Source organism: Ostrinia nubilalis, chromosome 7, assembly GCF_963855985.1.
Source record: "Ostrinia nubilalis chromosome 7, ilOstNubi1.1, whole genome shotgun sequence".
Classification (NCBI taxonomy): domain Eukaryota; kingdom Metazoa; phylum Arthropoda; class Insecta; order Lepidoptera; family Crambidae; genus Ostrinia; species Ostrinia nubilalis.
The window spans coordinates 5,743,388-5,768,907 of NC_087094.1; the positions used below are offsets into that span (position 1 = coordinate 5,743,388).

At 36.3% G+C, this 25,520-nt stretch overlaps 1 protein-coding gene across 3 annotated transcripts in view; it reads left to right on the forward strand.

Annotated features, from left to right (window-relative positions):
• The window catches only part of LOC135073102 (uncharacterized), a 161,889-nt gene that overhangs the window by 59,484 nt on the left and 76,885 nt on the right, over positions 1–25,520 (forward strand). For all 3 annotated transcript variants that reach the window (XM_063967138.1, XM_063967139.1, XM_063967140.1), the window contains exon 4: positions 22,471–22,506. The gene's annotated coding sequence lies outside the window, so the exon portion shown is untranslated. The remainder of the gene's footprint in view (positions 1–22,470; positions 22,507–25,520) is intronic.

Here is a 25,520-nt window from a genome sequence, read left to right on the forward strand (position 1 = left end):
CTGCGGTTTCGATTGTTCTTTGATTAACCGATAATTGCCCACCAATCACATAATGATACTTTTCCGTCTGTCACCGACACTTTTAAGATCGTATCGCCAAATGAGATAAGCTTTCGAGTTTCGACTTCTCAGCTTGATTAAACATAACACATGTCTGCGAAGATTACCATCTCAAACCGTTAAGTGCCAATCGCAAGTGACACATTCATACGCAAATGACATTTGTGAACTGTCACCAGCCAAACAAAACGTTCGCGACACTTTCACCGCTAGGCATTCGGACGCACACCAGTTTTTAAAGTTTAAAAAGTAAAAGTGTATTATGAAACTGGCTCTGTTTTTGTTACGAATCATTAGAAAGAGAACAGATGTGCGTAGATTACGAGACACGTAACTAACGCTTCGTCATCTCTAGGTGTCTTGACAAACGTTTTTTCTTAACAGCGCCTTACGGTTTGAGGAATAAGGTTAAAAGTTCAGTCTTACCCGTATTATAAATGTAAAATGCAAGATCAAAACGTAGGTAATTAACAGCGTTGTTCATACGAGGTTATTAGTCATAGCATAGCGGTTGCGCTGAAACTGGCTGGCCCTTGGTTTCCTCTTGCGAAAGCTCCTATTTAAGATTCACAGAGGATACTGGGTCAATGTCCACGAGGCGGCGGACGCGCATCGCTAATACGCGTCTATTATTACATATTGCCATACTCGCTGCATTATGTATGTAGACCATACTAAGCTCCCATAACGACATGATGTACGAGTATCTATGTTCTGGGTGCGCACTTAAATTATCATGATAGGCAATGATCGTCAGTTTCATCGTCACATAATCATCGTCATCAGCTTAATTTGATTCTTATTGCATTAGATTGAACCCACGAATAGTAAGAATAAAAATCATTTATTGTTTTCCCTTAAACAATAATTATAGTAAACTTGATTTCTTTATCCAAATTGTATTTAATTCAAATGATTAAAAAGTACTTAGTTTACTATTTACGGGAATTAATACTTAAACTTGCACAAAATTTTAAGTGACATAAAAATTACTCCCCTCTCGTCGTTTACTCAAACGACTTAATTTAGATGAATGAAACATGAATAGAAAAGTTCTATAAAAAAAACGGTTGCAATTGTTTTTTCGTGGCATCCATAATTAGGCTAGTCGTACACAGAGCGATTGCGATCACCACACAACAACTGCATGAACGTAGACCACTTTAGTATTCCTTTCTGAATATATATGTTACGGTTAATGTGATAAATTGAAAATTATTAATAATAACCGGTTATTATGAATACTTACCGACAGTCGCGGTAAAAGTGATAAATTAATCACATTTAACAGTGATTATTTAATAATTCAGCCTTAGTACTAACAAATTTCATAAAAGAGAACAACATCTTGTGTATGTGCTCGTGTACAGCCAAACTTTTGAACGTTTTGATATCATATATTAATATAATTTGGCATAATGAGTTTGGAATGTTTCTTGCATAATATTACTTTTCCATGATGCCTATAACATAATGTTTTGATTTAAAGTGAAAAATAGGTTAAGGTGCGGCGGGGGTGGCCCTTGGGCCACCCCTAAGCCGCCTATTTAGTTTTATACACACATAAATGACCTCATATTAATCACATTTACCAAATCATGCGGTGATTATTCATAATAACCGGCGATTATTCATAATTTTCACATTTATCACTTTGACCGTAACATATATATACTCAACATAAGGATTGGCTGCAAGTCAAGCAAATATGATCCTTATGGTTTGGACATTGACTGAACTGTTCCTTTAAAAATCAACAATAATACTTAAAAACATAAATGACAACATTATCACGGACATTTTAATTAATTAGAAAAATCATTTAAAGCTTTGGTCCGGGCTATAACTTGGCATTATTAATTAGGTACATATCAGCTCCTTTGCAGCAGCAGTTATTAAAATCACACCTAAGACAAAGTTTACAGCCAGACTTACGACCACTGGGCGGGGCTTGTTATGATTAACTACATAATTACTATTATAATCTTTTTACATATGACCTAAAAAAACGCGGCCTTCATGGTAAGCAACTACGATTATTCTCCTAACCATTACCGTAGAAAAGGGAAGTGACGTGCGGAGTATCGGGTTCATTCAAGGCATTATTATTGAGCTAGTTTAAACTATAATTACATGCACTTAAGTTTCATTGTTATATGCTTTGTTCGAAATTGATATTCGACTAGATTGAATTATGACCCTAAATGACCATAAAATTAGTGTATAACAGTGGGTCGTTACAACGAAATTGATAGTGAATTTAATTTATCTTGATCAAGTCGTAACTCGTAATTAAATGCAAGTCATGACATAAGTATTATAATTCGTGTAAGATAGATAACACAAAGTAAAAGCATTTTCACGATAGGAAGTAAATAATAATGAAACAGCTATGGGAAATATGGTCATTATATATAATAATATGTTCGTCCTTTTCCCAAGTCAAAATCATTCAATATGACTTTGTCAGAGCGGCTTACTTTTCTTCTACTTGTTTTATGGGCGACTACATACGAGCAGTACAAGCACCGACTCTGAAATTTGTCTTGTCATACACTCTCTTTTTAGTTACACCTTTTAGATATAAAAGTGATCGATCTCGATTTTATAAACAAGTTAACTACATATTTAAATCCGTAACAAATCTACATTATTATTTCAACAGAAAACAATGCTCTAAAAACCAAATAATTAATCGTAAACCACGGCCACCATGAAATAGCACTAAACCACGTTTTATCACTGTATCGAAAGTTTGTACATAGTTGCACAAAGAACATATATTTTCATGGTTCCGTGCCTTAACTACTACAAACTATAAACCATTGCAAAATTACTAACCAAAAATTCAATGCCAACCAAGGAAAGCCTATTCGGTACTACACTCCAGTTACTTTGAACTGTTTCAAAATAATGTTTCTAAACGTTCCCGTGTAAAACAATTTATTCTGTGTATACTGAGTCTAATTGCTCACGTGTTATGTTTAATAAACCGCAATTATAACGCGATATGAAATACGTAAAATACATACACCTCTGCGTGATAAAGGCTCGTTTTGTAAAGTAAAATCGGTAAATAAATCATAACTACAGCAAAATCATAATGTTGCCAAATCGATTTTGAGAGGCCGATCTATTTCAAAGTTTCAGTCACCAACCCAAGGTTACTTGGTGGGAGTTTTTCCAATAAGTCTGTGAATAAAAACCATTTCAAATTAATACGAAAACATGAAGTAATATGATTTCCAAATAAGTCATAGCAAACTATAACTGGAACACTTTCATCTTAGCTTTACGAAGTCCTCCATGTTTCCATCATAATTTTCTCGTAACGCTACATTAAACTTTCCGAATGCAATATTTCCGAATTTATGTTAAAAACAGTGTCGTTGACTATTAAATTAATTCATTCATAAAACCGTTTGGCATTTGAGGCAAATTACATTAACATCACACGCAATAATTAATAGAGAGTTATTCAGTAATTAATGCACAACATCTTAAACTTTGTACAGGGTATATGAAATTAAATTCAAATAGGTTAATGATCAGTGCGTGTCGAAAATGTATTTATTTCCAACGTTATTGCACAGGAACTAGGTAAAAAATAAATTAATGTCGGAAAACGTTCGGATATTTCATATGACATTCAAATTTCGAACAAAACGGTACAACATTCAAAATGGAAAAGAGTGGGGCAACGGACAAAAATCGTATTATAATAAATACCAATCACGCATCCATTCGTAAATTTATGAAGGCTCAAAGGCTCGTACGTAACGACCCTTCGATTCCCTTTTCAAGCCGAATCTATTCAGCAAGCAAAAGCATTTCCTACCCTCCCCCAATCAGGGCTTTCGGAATATAATATTGCGAAGTAGGCACTTTTAATCGTAGACGAGGTGAATATTAAAAATGGTCTTTCACGGTTGACTGAACGGCTAAATTTTTGTTAAGGAAAGTCAATAACGTTCTTTGGGAAATGAGTGAAAGAGCTTTTCAGATGATTCCGTGTTTGAATAGTGTCAAGAGGTCCAGTCAGGAAATTTCCGATAATTGACGTAAGAATTATTGTGTAATCTTCGCCGCTATTTGTTTTCATTTCATAAATCAAAACTGGTTAGCGTTAACGCCCATAGCTAAAACTTAGGCTGAGTTGCACCAACTTACTTTAACCGTAACTACGACAATGACCGGTGTTTTTTGTATTAAGTTTGACAGATTTTTGTTAAAGCTAAAGTAAGATGATGCAACTCAGCCTTGGACAGACATACTATACATAAAATATACTCGCATTATATTGTATGAAAAAAGTTAGTTTGAGCTGAAACCCTTGACTGGCTTTTAGGCCTTATGAAACGGCACTTAAGACTATGTACCATTGTTTTTTGAAACAACGTGAGAAGACGCACATTTTCACTTTCGATCCTCGTTTTTCAACACGTAAACTCGCCACTTCAGGAGCGCTGATGCGTAAAATCTCCGGCTCATCGCGAACTTTCTACTCTTCTCTTAGTTGTTGTAAAGACGCGTCCACGGTTAAGGCTTATGAACCAATGTTAACCACCTTTTGGTATCTATGGAACTGATTGTTCTGGTCAGAAAGACATCAAGGTAGAAAACAGTCCTTAATTATGTTTATTTTTAGTAACTAGTTTGCATTTTTTTTAATTTCAAAGGATATGTTTATATTTGACCCATTTCCATAGGTCTCGTATCAGTTTTAGATACAAAAGTCTAGTTCTAGATCTTTTTAGTAGACTCAAAAAATCCCGGTGAGTCCAAGTGCCAAGAGCGCGTCCGAAATTAAAATTGTATTAGTTTTACAAATTAATAAGTAGTGTTTGTTTTCTTTCAAATAAACTAAAATAATGGATCAATCCAGCACACTCAACACAGTATCAAACCATTCCTAATAAATGGTATTGCAAACGAACATCGAGTCTCCGCACACAATACGTTTTACTATCGAATTTGATTTCCCATCCGTGCCTCACCATCCCGGGCGAGGTTTATCAAATGTCTGGTTCTCAATGCAGCTCCAATAACTAGTATATTTGCGAGTGTGCGACCACTATGTTGCTTCGTGACTTATAACTTTGAAAGCTGATAAGACCAAACAAAACATGAATCAATGCTATGTATGCTTTAATAAGATCTCAAGCTGGAGCATATCATACCTATATTATAGCCCCCTTATAACTCAAAAACTATGCAAAACAAATAAGACATGTCATGGGGTAATAATCTAATACTAAAGTAGGGCAACATTATGACATTTCATTGACTTGAAAACATAACAAATAAACATGATTACGCTCCAGTCTTCTTTATGTTTGAAAGCTAGCGCTGATCTCTTATTGCATCGTTAGGTACTTACTGAAAAAGTATCCTTAGATGCATGAATAAAATTAAGTTTGTGCATTCCATAATTTATTCACCATTTCTCTCTGTGATTGGTTAGGTGGTTTCCAGTTCGAGGACCTAGTAGATTTTAGTAGTATTTTTTTCTACCTTCAGTCTTGAAGCCAGCATGGTCAAGCCTTTACCTGTTTTAAAGTTTCGAACGTTTTAGTTAATGCCCCGGCAGTGCATAATTAACGCAAGGTAAAAGGAAACAGGGACATCAGTGCTAAATCCATTTGTCTAAGTTCGCTGAAGGGCGCGCGGCTCGTTAGCGCCGCCTTTGTAGCTGGAGCGAGACTGCTGGACTGCTCTGATTTTGTTAAACATTTGGCTTTGTTTATGCCTTTTTATTACAATACTATCTATACATATAACTGAAAGGTGACTGACTGACTGACGTAGTGATCTATCAACGCACAGCCCAAACCACTGGACGGATCGGGCTGAAATTTGGCATGCAGGTAGATGTTATGACGTAGGCGTCCGCTAAGAAAGGATTTTATGAAACTCCACCCCTAAGGGGGTAAAATGGGATCCACGCGTACGAAGTCGCGGGCGGCCGCTAGTAATAATATAAGACCCTGAGTCGCTTACTGTGGTGTTCAGTGCTATGTCCAGCTGTGGACTTCTAAAAAATGATGGTGATAACACCAACTTCTACTTGTACCGATCACCCCCTCCAATCAATAATCCAAAAAAATTTCACTTATGACAGTAAAATACACTTGACTCTAATTGCCCTAAAAGTAGGACGTGGGTTAAGGTAAATACAATTTTAAAACTTTATTGCACTTATAGTGTACAAAGGGTACAAAGCTCTCAGATCCGCCAGTCATTTGGGCAAACCATTTTCTAGCATCAGAGAATCGTTATCAACGAAGGAGAGTGATATTAAACACCGAGTATTATTTTATCCTTTTTAATATCCCACCTTAAGAACAGTCTAAGTAGACAGGCGACGCCTCGAGCGACGTCCTAGATTGCTCGCCGGAGGTACAGCTCTATTAAGAACGCTACCTAACCAACTTTAAGAAAGCTCCTCTTTACCCCCTCATTTCCTTCACGTTAAACAAGTAACAGTTTATTGCTACAGAAATTCTACGCGAGAAATGCCTTTTCAACCAAACCGGAGCATTTTGTAGTCCAGAGAAAATTACTGCGAGCCGGGAGATCGCTGCAACACTGTCATTAACGAAATACGGCTGCTGTAGTTCTGCTCACCTTGTTTACTACGGCGAAACAAATTTGGACTCAACTTTACGTCCTCGTAACAGAAAATTACGTGGCCATGCAAATCAGATGGGAGGAAGGGAAATATGTATTAACTCCGGACGCCTTTGAATGCGACAGAACAATAGTTCCTTCCTACGGTGGGAACACGTTATTATAACTGTCACTAACTAAATAACGCGATCGCGTATCGTCATCCGCTATATGCGCGTACGACGTTATTCACGTTTAGAAAGTAACGATTCGAATAAGTACAGTGACACTAATGTAAGAATAAATCACAGTACCTATCAACATTACGTTACATGATTAAAGTGATGATTCGATTTGAGCATCGATGAAAAATTGCGTAACACAATATAATATGGAAATGATACCATCATATGACATAACTATACAACTATGATGGGATGCAAATTGTAAACAAATGAAGCTAGTGGTCCGGCTTTTTGTGGTTTCACAAGTAAACCAACATGATGTGTTGTAAGAACAAAAAACTTCATTGATGTTTTTCTCGACACGTAGATAAATCGATTGTTTTTGTTCTCGAATGTTTTCATAACAAGGATTCGATATGAGATTATTTATTAGTAAATACATTGTATTTGATCATGCAATAATTTTAGATCATTTTAATTAAGTGTGGGTGATTATCACGACGTACAGTAAGCTTTGCTTAGTTTGGGACTAGAAGCGTAGTGTAAAATGTCCAAGGATATTTATTTATTATTTATTTATTTATTATTTATTATACAGTAGCAACTAAACATGGTTTAAATAACTAATGATTAATTACTAATGTAACTCTATTTAACTAAATAGCATTGCATTTAAATGTAACAACGTGCAAATAAGTCTCCCACGCTTTTGTGAGAAATTAAAATTTGTAGACTAGGTTTTAGAGATAAAATCGAGGTAGTTAAAACAAATGAATTATGTAAGGTTGAGGTGATGTGGCATTTAAACATTAGTACTCGTAAATGTACTAAAGAAGTGGGAAGACATTTTTATAGTAAATCTAGAATACGTAAGCATTCTAAAGTAGTAAACCTGAAATAGATTTAATACATGAGTAACTACTTTCAGTGATTCATTTCAGGTGTTTAATTCTGACTTAAACTTATTCTGACTGTCTAGACATAAGATTAGAGACGCTCGTGTAACTTATTATGTTTGTTAAAAAGTGAAAAAATACATTTTCAGTAATAAAATTAAAATCCACTGTATAAAAAATAGAAAATAAGTATATTTATGGTACACACTTCTCACGCCATTCCTTCAAATGTAAGTTATCCATTCAAGAACCTCTCTTCGGTCAGATTCAATATTTTTTTATATAAAAATATAAAACATCACGACATTGTCACTGACAAATTATATTTTCACTTTATGATTTCACTCGTTTAATTTGCACATTTTAAGACTAAAAAGGCACTATTGCATCGTAATTATTTAGACTAAATTTTTACCGGCCCAAATATTGATTGGCCAAATTACAACATTTTCCTCCAAATAATTTGCAAACACAATTGAAAAAATGATAAAAAAAACGTGTGACACGCGCCAGACCTGTTGCTGGCTCGAGGACAAGAGAAAATTAAAAAACGTAAACGGTGAAATATTTCTAAACGTCTTGCCCAACTGAACCGTTGCCAGAAACAAACGGTAACTTTGCGAAACTTGTCGTGATCACTAAACCGCAGCTTTTCCGCGTCAAGCAATTTTATACGGACCCACTTAGGCGATATTTCTAATGTCATTAAATATTACAACGCACGTGACGATGGTTATCCGATAGGACGACACAATTTATGAGACACGAAGCTTTGCGTCATTACACTTACGAGTATGTGTGACTTTCTAACCACCTACCACGATGCAAATGCACTTCGAAATAATGGCCATTGTTAAAGCATTAGAGACCATAATACCCCACCTGTCGTTAATCACATAGTGAATTATTTTAATGATGACATGTGTAACTGATCACCAAATAAATACAGAGAGCCATAAAATATCAGTTAACATACTCGTACATCAATCAAGTTGATTGATATCATCTTATGTTTAGATCCAGTTTAGTGTCATTGAATTTTTCTTAACATGTAACACAGTCAAATTAGTTAACATCGACTCTTCCATCAAAGTAACTTCAATGTTTTTATAAACCTCAAAGAAGAAAAAGTAGCGAAACTCATTTCGCCGGTAAACTTGACGCTGTCATCTGAATAAGCCGGTGCATTACCAAATGCTAAGTTAGATCGTGAGTCACTGCGACCCTATTATAAATGCGGCGTACATTGCGGCTCAATAGAGAATATTTAGTGACAAACTTCAATCAGAATCGTCTATGTATGCCTCGTAAATAGAAGGCGTCATGTTTGGAGACATTTCGCGGTAGTCCCATCTGGTTCCAAACGAGGTCGTGGTCTCTCTCGGTCAGCACCACAAACTGGTTTCATTATCAAAAGTCAATAACTTTCCGATGCATTCCGAGTCACGGCCAAGACTGCGAATAACGTAACGAGCAAAAGTCGCGGTGTAATTGCGGAAAGTGCGGTTGTAGACAACGGTGTTATCATCGTAAATAAAATATTTCGATCTCGCTCAACTTTCATTCTAATCTTTGTGTAAGTTTAACTTTCTAGTTAGGCCTTTTATTTGCTAAGTTAACTAAGTATGGTAACTCAATTATATACTCGTAAGTTAACTTCAACAGCATTTAAACAGCATAAACAGCATTTAGAATAACGTACAAAGCCAGGAAAATTAAGGCCATAATCGGCACTATAAAAGCTATTAAATTGCTTTACAACCAAATGTTCTTGGACAAATACTGCAATAATAACCCAACACCCAAGTGATACAAATTAGTGCAATAAATCAAGGATATCACGAGCACTAAATCTTCAAGAATTATTAAGAGTTGCCACTGGCTGCCACAAATAACTAGTTCTAAGTGATTTAGGTGCCAACCGGTGCAAAATCGGTAAAATAGTTCCCATTAATCCAGCGAACAACTCATTTGCCCCATCAGATATTCCTAGCTTTGAATAGTTCGTCTGTTGCCGGCAAATTGCCCCAAATTATACACAATCTTGAGCATTAGAAAACAGGGTGTTATTGAAATATCAAACTTTCACCTCAATGGTTTGGAATGTATGCAATCATGGCGGCACACTTCTTCGGCTATAAATAGTAATTGAAATGTTAACATATCTCTGTAAGTAATCTCATATGGCAATGATAAATGATTATGTAAACAAACAAAGATGATGATCTTTATTTAGCTAAGCTAAGTATGGATGTAAGTAGATAGACGACGGCACGTAAAGGTAAAGCATCTTCTGTAATTGTTATAAGTACTATTTTGCTACAAAAAGTCTGATTGTCCTGTCAACTGTTCATCTGTTTTCACTTAAGATAGACACTACAAACACTAAAAATATATGAGACTCGTTCATTACCATAATGCACCGAATCGATTCTCCTGCATTGTGATCTACCGAAAAATAATGCGTGAAATTGTAAGCAGTATGTTCCTGTTCACAATATTTCGATAGTTTACAATCTCGCGACTTAGATTGTAATCTTACGGTGACATATGTCACCAAATAAAAATATGTAGTTTAGATCCGTTCATTCCCATAATGCACAAACCCATGCTACAAACACAAACAAAACAGCTGTATCAAACATCGCAAGACGTCCGCACTATCTTCGCTCTAATTTCATCTAGACAAAACGAATTACTCCCAGCTACATCTAAATCCGTAGCCGGACTAATTCTCAAACAGAATCATCCGGACACAAGGAAAACGTGCTGTTGCTACAACAATAGAACAGAACGATCTTATTGCAGTCAGCGTGGCAGAGGGAACAAATGCTTTAATTCAATATAAGACATAGAGATGTTACAGCCAAAACTCACAATCAGTCAAAAGTGGTTCCGCCTGATTTAAAATTTTACCAAATTTTGCCAGAAAATCATCAAAAATGTGTTATAAAACAATTTTAAAGCGTCTATGTGATTTGTGCATATATCATGTCACCTATTCGCAGGTACTAGTACAGTAATGTTGCTTTTTAATTTTCTCATATTTTTAACCCCTGACGGAAAAAAGGGGATGTTTGACATGTCCCATCCCCACTTTCACCCCCCATAACTTTTAGCATAGACTACAGACTTTGTCGATAGTTGGGTCGGACTGTTAAAACTGTTTATCAGTATGGAAATCATGTATGAAAGTGCGCACACTACTCCGATTTTATACCGGCCAATTCTTTACCTAAACAAATTAGAATCGGGCCCAACTATCCTAAAAGTGTGTAGTCTGCGGGGAGTCTTGAACTCATAAACGCAGTCAAAATTGGTTTTGACCGATTACAAGTTTTGACTGTAACAGAGATACTAGATGGACGTCTCAAGCTCTCCTTTTAGCCGGCTTATTGCTGTCTCGCAGAAACCTCTTGCAAGTCCTTTAATGAATAGCTTTAGTTCAAATGCGTTGAGCGTTCTGCAGTTGATATTAATTATGAAATGGAAGTAATCGTTTGTTAACGTGCTTAAGGCGGTCTAGTTATTTTCTGGTCTTGTTTTCTTTTACACGTAAGTACCTACTCGTACATGCTTTGTTTGTACGGTTCCACTGATTCTAAAATTAATAATCCAAACGCATCTGTAAGGGAAAGACGAAGATTTTGGCACATTCACGAGTATTATGTTTTACTTAACTAAGTTCAAATATGGAATATTGTCTACTACAGACTTAAGTAATTAATTATTGTAAGGTACTTGGTGAAAACTAACCGTTGTTTTAGTACAACAATTAATTGTGAAGCTTTTCGTCTCATTGGAGCTAAAATTAAGTTTCTTCCGCCACTAATAAAAGCTTTTTGCGAGACTTTAATTCTATATTCAGCAAGATTGAAAAGAGATCAATGATAAAAAAATCTAACAAACATTTTCGCCTTATTTAAATCGTAATACAGCCATGACATTTTAAGAACTTGAGGGATATTGTTCGAAAGGTTGTTACCGGTATTAAAAAGCTTTTTAGTTTTATTAGAGTCAGTCATATCTAAACTATGTATATTCCTTTCTCTTCTAATGACGCAAATAATAATAATGTTCTGTTATTTTCAGAGGCAATCATTAGACTATTGTGTAGGTATATCTCTGACCACAACTGGTCAACAAGTTGACCTCTAGTCATTGGAAAAGTTCTAGCAAAATCAGCTCACGGAACCAGTTAGATATTATGATGTTACATACCTCTAATTATGCGTTTAACCAATGATATCTCAATTTCCTACAATAAACTATTTATGCCTACATTTTTATTGACGTTTTATATTGACATTTGTGTATTATCAACCTTAAATTAATTGACCTCACAATGTTACATCGCGGAATGTGTACACATTTTTGTGACCGCACAAACCCATAAATTGGCTAACAAGTTGCAAAAATATTACAAGTATTTATAGTTCTAGCTTTGCAACAGAAAAGTAAGGCACTATTATCTGCAATAAATGGTGTTTCGTCAAGCCATGTAGGTACCTATTATACTACATTATGGTATCGCACTTCACACCTACATTTTTGTTCAATATCTATCAGTTCCAATGCTAGTTATTATGCAAGTAAAAATCTAATATTACATCGCGGAATGTGTAACGCATTTTTTGTGACGGCACAAACCCATAAATTGGCTAACAAGTTGCAAAAATATTACAAGTACGTTATAGTTCTAGGTTTGCCACAGAAAGTAAGGCACTATTATCTGCGATAAATGGCATTTCGTCAAGCCATGTGGTACCTATTATACTACATTATGGTATCGCACTTCACACCTACATTTTTGTTCAATTTCTATAATTTCTAATGCTAGTTATTATGCAAGTAAAAATCGAATATTTACGCACCAGTAAAGTTCTATAGAATTCTAGCTATATCTATCCATTGAGTCAACCTTAAAATAGGTGCACTTAAGTATTGCGGAAACTAATTGAATTAGTGGAAAAAAATGGAAACAAAAGAAATCTCGTTCGAATCTGCAAGTCACTTATTCGTAACATTTCGGGCGTATTTTTTAGATTTTTAAGTGGAACTTTTTTACGACACACATCGTGAGAAAATGCAAGGTTTTTAGAATGACTCAGTCGAGGAAAAGCCGATTCGTATCGGTGCAGTAGGCGACTTGTTTATGTCAAACATTAACTAACACAAGGAAGTTAAGCCGCTCTCACATACGTCACTTATATCGCGAGTTTAAACATATTTTTGCATTTCTTTTGTCCTATAACAATATTTACATATCGCCCGTTCACTAACAATGAGGAAATACGTTTCCAACAAAATTTATTACCAGACGTCAAATTCTAAAACTTTCAATAGACGACCAGGTTATTTGTTTTGCTCCAGTCGGATCATTTGTCAATGTAACTGGAACAATTGTTCAAGGTGATATCTTACGATTTCCGTAAGGCCCGGTAATTTGTTATGAGGGTGCCGTAGGTGAGAGCCCTTCGTGACGCTTTACGAGGCCCACACGTAAACTATGACGCGAGTTACGGCCGAGCGGCACGCCAGTGTTGATTGTTTCTGACTGCATTGTTAAATGCTGTCCAAGTCATAAGAAACAGACAATAAACTTTTTATTTTATCAACACAACCACTTGTCAGTAAACCATTATTTTATGTCGACAGACAAAGGTATTTTTTGCACGTGATTTTTAATAATAACCCCGATATATCTCACTTCCGAGCAGATAAATGTCTTTTAATTAATATAATAATCAACAGACCACTTAAACATATTTTTTACCCAAACAATACTGGTATGCTACTAGTATTGTTTGGGTTTTAAATAAAATGTGAATATTTCGAGTGTTACACAGTAGCTCACTTCTTTATTACGGATGCTATTACAACTTTCATTCAGCTTAAAAGTATTGGCATTGGCAATGACCGCTTTCTAATATAATTGGTGAGTGTTGCGGAAAACAACTACTTATTTATAGACTTTTACATCCGAATTATAACAATTTATAAAGCTATAAAATTGCCGTAAACGTAACTTACAATTTCTTCCTCCGTTAGTTTGAGAAATATACTCGTACTATTTGAAAATGTGCTTTGTTTTTATGTTCTCTCTTGTTAATAAATAAATAATATTTTATTGTATTGCATTGCAGTATGATACTGATATTATATTTTTCTTTTAATTACAATGTGCATACCAAATCATGTAACTAATCTAACTAATATAAACTAGCAATGCCTGGTACAGTAGTAAAAATTACGTCACGTACGGATTGTACTCATGGTACACCTACTTACAAAAGATAACATTGAAATTAAAGTCTCTTAAAATTCAAATAATTTATCACAGAAGTCTGAAAACAATGGTTAATAAAAGAATTCCGTCTGAAAGATCTATGGTATGGTGATATTATTATTTTAATTATAATGACATGTGCTAAAATTTTTAAAACTGATCGGAGGTCGCCTTTCCCTTGCACCATACCAGTTGACCGCCGGTGCACGATTAGGGTCAAGCGCCAAGGTCTCGTTACATAACTCGAATATCGGAGCTAAATAATTGATATCGGCCGCTGTTACGCACTGTCCAACGTCTTGATTGATCGACTTTGTGCGAGAGAAATGGAACGGATGCGATTCGAATCTAGAATCGGTGGAGCGTCAAAAAAAGAAATGACATAGACTCTCGTTTGTTTTGTTTTTGAGAGTTCGCTGATTTGAGTGTGTGCGATTTGATTTACGATTGTGATTATACTCGTACCAAGTTTCATATTTTGTTTTACTATTTTTTATGGCATGATTATTTTATTTTATGTATAGACATCCTATAGTCAGTTAACTTTAAATTTTAAGATAATTTTAAATACTGCAATAACCACGGGACCTTATTACCTGTTTTATTAAACAGTTTTTAAAACTCTAATCTAAAAATAGGCTAAAAAATATTTTTAAAAGCTGCAGTCGCGGAAATAAGTTCGTGATTTGTTGACGAGCACGTTGCAAACTATTTCTGTCGACCAAAAATAGACCATTAACCGGTTGACAAAGCAACCAAACAGGCACTTGAAATATTGACCTAGAAGGCCTAGCATGACAACATTAACAAATTACTTTGAAGCATCGAATAGCTGTTATTTTTAGCCCAGCTGAGATCCTAATTAGTTCTCAAGTAACGTAAAATTAAATAATAGTTGCTTAAAAAGTTTGCGATTATGTGACGTGACACTAAATCCCGCTATTTTTGTATAATCTTTTAGCAAATTGCTAAGAAAGGATGTACACCCACTGGAGCGAGCGAATACGTCGTAGGCGTCAAGCAATAACATTCATAGGTTTTTCGCGACTTCCACGCGCTCTAGTGGAAACGCGATTAGTAAAGTCAAGATATGAGGAACGTGACTTCTCGCTTGAATGGGAACGCTACATTTTAGCACGAGTAAACATGAAAATTGCTTCAATCCAAACAAACTAACCTCTAATATAAAATCTCGCATTGATCGGATTTGTAATTCGCCATGAACGCAGTGGGCCCATATTTGTCTTCTGATCGGGTCTATCCCCTTTCTATTTTCTCTTGCATTTAAGAGATGAAAGTTAATGTAATAAAATATATCTAAGTATCTTACACGTAATCATTTTTTATCGATGATGACAAAAAATAACGATACAAAATTAATTCCTTGTTAGCATAGTAGATATCCGGTATAAGATAGCCAATTTTACACGAGCTCATCATCGAATAGTTCATTAAAATCAAAAAGTATTTTCGCACGATAAATCACAGTGATATCTCAATGCTATTTTTGTATCAAAACAGATCTCCGAATAAAGTGGCGTACCGCGAGATATCTATCGGCGAAGCGTTCGCGCTGCGCTGTCTTATTGATACGATGCATTGTTCGATAACCATCTCCACTTAGCACCTTATGTTTGCTCTGACTTTGGACTATCAAATATCAAAGCATCTACAGCCTTGGTATTTACCGTACCCCAGTTTCCTTCAACCTTTGGTATTGCCATTTCATCGATAGTCGTATCGATCTTGATAATACACAATGCGCCTTGTTAAGGCACTTGTCTTGTCTCTCTGTCGTCGCTTAAGCGACTACTTATCAACTATTTTCTAGCTTAATAAACGTTCACACGTCAAGTTCCAATTATTTATATCTCACGGTGTACTAGGATGATGACAGAATGGTATGTTAGCGAGTGTTCCCACCACGAAATTAAATGAGCATCACTTTGCCAATCTTTCAGGCAGTTTTTGTCGCAGATACAAGCTAGTGGAGAGATTTCTGTAGTGTGAATAGTCAGGGAGCAACTCCATATGAGGTCTTTGTTGTACGTTTCTTTTACGAGAAAATAGTCGTTTCTCATCAATGGTGGGACAATACTATCCTACGGCAATGACTCTCGTTCTGTCAACGTCAGTTGACGTTTTGAGTTCATTGTCAAAGAGTGACCCCAGGGTATTAGTGACTGGAAGGTATTTGGGGCAGCGTAATATAATCGCGATAACAGCCAATGAGCACAACGGGCGCTTTGAATTAGCAAATGAGCTGTCACAATGACAATTGATTCATGAATTTAATTTGGCCGACACAGTAGCCCGTTAATTTAGATAGCGGTGAGTGATCGTCGCGATTGTGGGTATAGTTTATTCGTATTATATTGTTATTTCATGCAATTTTGCTAATGGATAAAATTTGCTAGCTGCTAGATTATTAATGAGGAATAAAAGGTGCTCTAATGTCGTAGTGTCGGACTCTACATACTGTTAACACGAATTTCAATATTCCTAAAAGGTTTCAACTTTTAATAATGTTAGAACTTAGTTTCTGTTGTCCTCAAAATAGCCCCAATTTTGTGGGTTACTTTTGTATTAAATTTCTATTATTTCATGAAGACTTTCAATAAAATTAGCTGTGATAGACACATACTTAGATGATATGGGTAAATATCTGATTAGGTTCCTACAGAATAATAAGGGCTAACTATAATCATAGGTGTATCCGTTCTTTCCAGGAAACCTAAACCTGACAGGACCTGTTGTGTCTAGTTACTGATTTTGATAAATTAAAGAGGGTTATGATCCAGCAGTGAAGACTAAATTACCTACCTACCTGATGAAGATGATTAAAAGTGTAGTGTGGATCAAAATGTATATTTATAAAAGCGAAAGGTCACTGACTGATTGACTGACTGACTCACTCACTCATCACGAAATCTCAGAAACTACATGTGCTAGGAGTCTCAGATTTTACATGGAGGTTCCTTTTAGAACGTAGATGCTCACAAAGAACGGATTTTACGAAACTCTACCCCTGAGGGGGTAAAACGGGATCCAGGCGTACGAAGTCCAGGGCTGCCGCTAGTTATTGATAATTTTTATTCCATCCTATTACAAAACAAATGCTAACTAGAATCAAATACCCAGGTGACTCAGCACGATTGTGCAATCATTTTGATTTGTTTGTTGTCTGCCTTTTCATTAAACAAAAGCGTGCCGATAACTGCCCAACGCAGATCATGCTCGATAACGGTATTTGACATTGCCTTACATCGTGACATTTGACATGACCTTACAGCCCATGAAGGTTCCCGTTTGACATTGTTACACAAAGGCAGTAACACTAATTATATTGCCTTAATGAAATTGGGCGGGCAAAAGAAATATTTCAAATTATAAATAAAGCTTCAAGGAGATTTGATAACTAGTTATTTGAACCTCACGAGCTAAATACTAAAAAGGCTATTAACACTTACAATGTCAAAAGTCACTTCTTGCTTATTGTGGAATGTCGACCATGTAAACTTACATTCATATCATAAGTATAACAATAACATAAAAATAATCCTCTTTTTATTGCCATTAACATCATAATATGGCTTTAAAATCCCAATAAACAAAAATCGCAAATCAAGATTACTATCAAAAAATTAATAAAAACAAAGAAACTTCTTGCTGAGCACTTGCCAAATGTTGGTCTCGAAGTGTGGTACTGGCACTTATTATAAGTAACATTAGATACCTCAGTTGATCAGTCCTTACTTTGTGTCGTCATACTCATAAATTATTAATCTGCAAAAAAACCTTAATTTCGTAATCCGACCATAACATTTCGGTAATCGAATTAATCCGGCCCACCTTTATTAAACTTTTTATTCGCTTCTGCGAGTGGAGGGTTAAAATACGAGTATTAATAAGAGAGGGCAATAATTTCTTATTGGCTCTAACTTGTATTTATGGGCCTCGTCTGGCCTTTGAGGATCTCTCCTCCCTCCATCGGATTGGACACACGGCGGCATTACGTTTGACGTTTTAGAAAAAATCGAACTACTGCTACCTGTTATAAGGCTTAGTCATGCTTTGAATTTTTTGTTCATGAATACTGACTGTAGGTATACGATAGGATACTTAAATAGTGAGTTCAGACTAATGTCTCTGAGTTATTTGTTTCTATTCGAAATACTACCGTATTATTTTAAAAAGTTTTTTCAATTCGTGATCTTCATCAATTCAGCCAATTTAATAGCAGTTGAGCTTCAAAGAGCATGATCTCCTACTGATCCAATCAATAACACCTATTATCTCATGATCTTCTGTCCACCAAGCGTAGGGTAGGTCTTACAAAAAGTTTGCTAAGACGTGAGACCAATGGTTTGTAAACCCTATTATTATTTCGGCACAACGGAACCAATCTTAATAATCACAAAGATCAACTTAATTAGAATAGATCAACTTAATTATAACAAACCATTCGTGTACAAGTACTTACCATCGACATGTTCCCAAATTACACAACTCAATTTACACAAGAGATAATTCGGCTTATAACCAAAACTAAGATTATACGTAATACTGAAATATCATCTCGCTACATGACGTAATCAATCTCCCAGACGATTAACATGAGCCTCCCATAATGAACAGGAGCAAACGTGCAGTCACACTACAATGACAACAGTAAAACCATTTATTACTTGGGGATCGTGAATGAGATCGCACCTGCGATAAAATAGTGAACCAACTCAGGGCGATAAAAATAATAGTCTAAAGTGACACTGCTTTTGTTTCACTGCTACTGAAATCGAGGGTCATTTTCAGGCATGTTTTTCACAATTTTACGCGTTGAAATAAATAAATGTGATAATAATATATGAAAAAACTTATAAAAATATGTAATAGATTAATTAAAAATGTCAACCACTTTTATTGACAAAACACGTAATGTAATTTTGATCGGTTGACTTCTCCAATTCTCCAAAGAACTGTAAATTTTTGGAGGTACTATGTATATCAAGTTGCGTCCTCAATAGGTATATTAAACTAACATATTTAATTTCCAAACCTAGAATAAGTGCTAATACAACTCAAGAAAAAAAATAAGTAGGTACTTATTCATAAAAAAATATTGATCATGAAATTGCTGTTCAACTTTGGAATTAAGATTATCACAATTTAAACTTGACCTGATTTCTCAGCTGTCGTCTATTAAGGCCCGATTTGACTAAACTTTTATTCGAGAATAACTCCTGGTATAACTGGCACATTGACAGTTTCAGTATGAGAAATATGTCAAAACTGACGATTTATTCTGAGATTAATATTTATTCCGTTCATTGTGGAAAACCTTGGGGGAGGCCTTTGTCCAGCAGTGGACGTCATTTGGCTGAAAAGAAGAAGAAGAAGAATATTTATTCCAGTTTGGTCGAATCCACCCTAAATGGATTAGCTGATCTATTTGACGAACACTCCGACAATCCTTTAAATAAGTAGAACTCTTTTCTTACTCCGCACCTATTTCTCTTATTGCGCAAAAAATAAAGGTCAAAATTGATACAAAAGGCGTTGCTGGTAATGTTAACATAATGCATAGTTTGCAATGAGCAAGACAATAACCAGGTATTCGGGTTCTACTCGCATTGTGTAATTCGTAATGGGATTGTCTCAATGTCAGTCTGTACCGCTGTTAAGGTAATTAAAAATTATAATGAACGTATGAGAAATACACTTTTCTTGAATGGGAGGTGGCTTTGAGCATAAATCGCTTCATAATAGTCTGTCAATACAAAGATGATTATGAGCAGACAAGGATCTAAATTGACTGTAATATTAAATTAAGAAATGTTGTATTAATTTAATTGATTCTTATTTAATTGTGTAGGTACATCTTGAAGGATGGACAGTAGTAGATTGCAATCAATTTCAAAACTTGATTCACATCAAATCCAAAACGTCAAGACAAATACAAAAGCAAATAGAAATAGGTATTGCTTACACCGCATCATAATTTGTTCCTTATCTTTACAAATCTTTTTAAAGCCACAAGGTTAATAAACATTTGTAAAAAGCTTCTCAGCATTAGCTTCAGATGAACTAACGAAGTATTACTTTAACAAGACAATGCTAAAGTAATAATTCTTAAGAAAACTACTTTATTTCGTCTGACGTGCAATTTAACTAAAGCGGGCTATTTCCAAATAAGCAGTTTAATTTCTCACGGCACGCCCACACCTTACTGTATAGTTGTTTTCGACTCTATTTTGTAGGTCGTAAGGAATATGAAGCTGTTTGAATATTTACAGAGCAATCAATTCCCGAAACGGCAACCTTGGGAGTGTTACATCGAGCCCAATATTATAGACTAGTAACCTTTCAGCACATTGTAGTTCAAAATTGACACTTTAGTGATGCGTCGACAACATAAAACATAATGAAATCGATAAAAAATAAGTCTATACAAATAGAAAACCACGTTGAACGGACGAAGTAATGTTTTTGGGACTCAGACGCCTGGTGTAAAACTATTTTGTTCGCAGTCTGGTTAATGGTTAATCTGAAAACAAATTATTCAGCCATGTCATGTCACATGCTTTTGTTAGACTAGTTTGAACACATATAGAAGTAGAAGACTAGTAAAACATCACATTCGATCTAATAACAAAGCTCAAAGTTAGTACATACCGTGTGAACTGAACACATGTTCATCACTAATTTTCACATTCGTATATTGTTCTACGAGTACAATCAACTTCAGACGTTGACTAAAGACTAGAGCTTTACAATTCGATCGTAATGAGGAGCACCGAGTAACGATTACTCGCGAGAATCGAGTCTATAGTCAGGTGATATCGACACTTCAACTGGTTTTGCATAATAATAGCACAATGGGCCAGGATCGTGTAGTTACAAAATGCCGAAGAGTGACACCTTCTCCAACGCCCCCTGGAGCTCATGAATTATTCGGAGTTGTGACACGCGGCCCCCGCACTATCGACAACTAGTGATGTATGAATCCGATAAACATTGTTGGCAAATCTTTAGATCTCATCTTTTGGCTGAAAATGAAATATAAACTTCAATTGCAATAAATCATACCCTCAAAATTGAAATTGTAATACAAACATTAGCTTCTTAATTCGGCTCTATCATTAAAACCTTTTATTTGAAACTTAATCTTCGTAGTTTGAATTAGTTTGCAATAGTTTATATTTAGTAAGAAGATGACTTTCCTCTTTTAAAAATGTAAATAGATAAAAAAATATCCCCAAAAAGTGTTCCCTAACATTTCCCTCAACAACGTGATCATTTATCAGAATAAAGGACTTTTTGATGAATATTTATAATCAAAATGTTGAACAGGAAAAAATATTTTCGATGTTTGAAAACTTGGTAAAAATATTGAACACAAAATAAGTGCTATTAAATAAAATATCTACAGGGTGGCCCAGAAAGAAATTCACTTTTGAAAATTCAAGGAAAAAAAATCTGTGTAATTTTGTAGAACTTTATTCATTACAATTCAAAGAAAATGAAATGAAATTTGTTTTTAAATTTATCTTTATTAAATTACATCGTCCAGGAGATTTCCTTGACGCTTACAACATTCGATCAACATGCATCAAAATCTTGAAATGCGTTCGTTAGAATTACCTCAAAACTTATTTTCCATTTTTTGCCGAATGTTCAGCTTCACTTGCTGCATGGTTGTTGGATTATAAAAGTATACTCTATTCTTAGGGTAACACCACAAAAAAGAGTTTTCTGGAGTGAGATCAGGACTTCCTGGTGGCCAGGAGATGTCTCACCTACCTGAAATTATTTTTTTGTGGGAACATTTGTCTCTTACCATCTAAATGCTCTCATTTGAAGTGTGACACGTAGCCCCATCTTGATGAAACCAAGTGCTCCTATCATAGCCTTGCGAATCATGCCACTTTGAAATCAAGAAGCTTTTTAGCATGCCAGTATAGCGCTCTCAAAAATTAATCATCTTTTCGATGCAACAAACCAATTAAGCAGGGGTGAAATCTCATTGCCACTAAGAAGCCCTAATCTCATTCCAGCAGACTTCTTTTTATGGGGTTACGTTATGAGCAGTGTATACTCTAATAATCCAAAAACTCTGCAGCATTCATCCATCCTGAATCCATTTCGATGTAACTCTAACGAAAGTTTTCCAAAATTTTTATGCATGTTGACCGAATGTTGTAAATGTCAAGGGAATCACATGTACGATCAAATTTAAAAAAGGAAGTAAATTTAAAAATAAATTGCATGAAATTTCCTTTAAATTGCAATAATTAAAGTTCTACAAAAATGTACAGTTTTCGTTTCCTTAAATTTTCAAAAGTGAATTTTCTTCTGGGCCACCCTGTACTTTTTCCTTAAAAACACGATACTGTAATATAAGTTTATTAATAAATGTTAATATTCTTTGCAGAGCCAGCGTTGGAGTGGACGGAACACTTAATAAAGGGTGAGTTAATATAATTTACTGCGTTATTTTTAATATAAATTACTCACTCGTTTAAACGAGCGGAAAAGGGACCTATTTTTAACACTTCAAATATTAAACGTAAACAATGTCAATGTTAGTCGAAAAATCATCAGTTACATTAAAAAAAATTCTAGTGATCTTAATCAGAATGATGCTGTCGGTTATCACACTCTCTGGACTTTATTTACAATACTAGGCTATAGTTTTCCTTTTGAAAGTCCATAAAAGCTAATAAATACATGACTTATTTATCTCGATGATAGGTAGTAGTAACACCAGCGCATTAAAAAAGGAGTTTAACTTTGCCTCTAGGTCTTTCAAAAGAGTCATTGCAAGGGCGAAATCGGAGTACATTGGTAGAATTGGTGGGAAGCTAGAGCGTCTTCCTTCTGGAACTCGTGCGTTCTGGTCTCTTGCCAAAGCTATCCAAGGAAATTTTTGCACGCCATCATTTCCACCCCTGCACATGGGAAACGGTTCGTTGGCCCACGATGCAAAGGAGAAAGCCGATCTTCTGGGCAAACTCTTTGCGTCCAACTCGACACTGGATGACGGGGGACATGAGCCACCGATTATACCAAGGTGTGAGAGCTGTATGCCGGATATCCGGTTCCACCAAAGCTCAGTACGCCTGGCTCTATTTTCCCTGGATATCCATAAGTCGAGTGGGCCCGATGGAATCCCTCCTATCGTGCTGAGGACGTGCGCTCCAGAGTTAGCACCGGTTTTAACGCGCCTTTTTCGGCTCTCCTACCTCTCTGGCATAGTCCCGACCTCATGGAGGACAGCTTTGGTGCACCCGATCCCTAAAAAAGGTGACCGCTCAAATCCGTCCAACTATAGGCCGATAGCAATCACCTCCTTGTTCTCGAAGATAATGGAATCCATTATCAACAGCCAGCTCCTTCGGTACCTAGAGGCCCACCAGTTGCTAAGTGACCGACAGTACGGTTTCCGTGGAGGTCGCTCGGCTGGTGATCTTCTGGTCTACTTGACACATTGTTGGGCACAGGCGATCGAGACTAAGAGGGAAGCATTGGCGGTCAGTTTGGACATGGCGAAGGCCTTCGATCGGGTTTGGCACAAAGCGCTTCTTTCGAAGCTCCCTTCCTATGGGCTTCCCGAGAAATTATGCGGATGGGTCGCCAGCTTTTTAGCAGACAGAAGCATTAAGGTCGTTGTCGACAGCAAATGCTCAGACTCTATGTCTGTGAATGCTGGTGTCCCCCAAGGCTGTGTGCTATCGCCTACGCTCTTCCTTCTGCATATCAATGATATGCTGCAAATTAGCGGCATTCATTGCTATGCGGATGACAGCACGGTTGATGCCGCTTATACCGGCCGCGCAAATATCTCTCGGGAGAACGTCATTGAGAGCCGTAACAAACTTGTGTCCGAAATTGAAACCTCCTTGAAGGAGGTCTCAGACTGGGGTCGACGCAATTTGGTCCAATTTAACCCTACAAAGACACAAGTTTGCGCGTTCACCGCCAAAAAGTTGCCGTTTGTCGTATCCCGCTGTTTCGAGAGCACTCCCCTAACTGCCTCAGCCAATATCGGAATCCTTGGTGTCGACATATCGAGCGAAGTCCAGTTCCGTGGTCATTTAGAGGGTAAGGCTAAATTAGCCTCGAAGAAGCTTGGTGTGCTCAATAGATCGAGACGGTATTTCACTCCAGCCCATCGTCTGCAACTTTACAAGGCGCAGGTTCGGCCTCATATGGAATACAGTTCTCATCTTTGGGCAGGTGCGCCCCAGTACCAGCTTCTCCCTCTGGACCGCATTGAACGGAGAGCAGCTCGAATCGTTGACTGCCAGGACATTTCGGATCGGCTTGACCCCTTGGCACTGCGTAGAGATGTATCCTCACTGTGCATCTTCTATCGCATTTATCACGGGGAGTGCTCCGAAGAATTATCCGGACTTATTCCTGCCGCCACTTTTCGCCACCGATCTACCCGACAGCACTTCCACCCCCATCACTTAGATGGTTGGCAGTCCACAACAGTACGTTTCTCTAGAAACTTCCTGCCCCGTACAACCAAACTGTGGAATGGACTGTCGACTGCGGTGTTTCCGGACGGATACGACCTGCAAGCTTTCAAGAGGAGAGCGTATCTTTACAAGTGCTATCGTTGAATATTAGAAAAGATGTCTCATTACTATTCGTTCGTAGTGCCTTAAATTGATAAAATCTCCTTTTTGGCTATCAAAATAAGGCTTTGCATATAAATTCAACATTTGTTTGTTTTTCATTTAAAGATAATGCAAATCGAAAACGCAAATGGGCACCTCAAACAAGAATAATTTTACTGATTCATTTGTTTTAAACACCTTAATGTGATAGAGTTACTTTACATAGTACGATTTGTTTTAAACCTGGAATGCGACAAACTATAAGTCACGATTTAAAAAAAACTAATTTGACAGGTAAATGACTTGTCACGTGTCACTCATGAGTTGTACAGACTGCGTGACATGGCATTGGTGGGACAAGATGGCACATTGCCACACACACCTTAATCAGCTGTCAACAGGGTTGAACTTTAGTATTGTTTTAGGTTGTTTTTGATGTAATGAGATTTAACAAAAGAAAATACTGTCACAGTCGCGTGTACAAAACCTTACATACAAGCAATTTAGGCCCAGAACACACGGTGAAACGCAATTGCAACGAAACCGCAACTTCTAGTTACTTTTGAGTTGCATCTATGTTTCTGCCATAAATTCCGTTGAGAGACAGTTCGTTGCGGTTGTAGTTTCGTTGCAATTGCGTTTCACCGTGTGTTCTGGGCCTAAGGGATAATTTTGAACGTATTTTTTATATCTCACCTTCAAACGGGTGACTCCTGGCAGAGTGCATTCGTCTAGAGTCGGCTGGATAGCAAACACTTCCCTTAGCAATAAAATAACAATTAAAGTATTTAATGAATCTTTAATTCATTGCAATAATATGCATTTATGGTATCTTCTGAGGCACTTCAACTAAAAT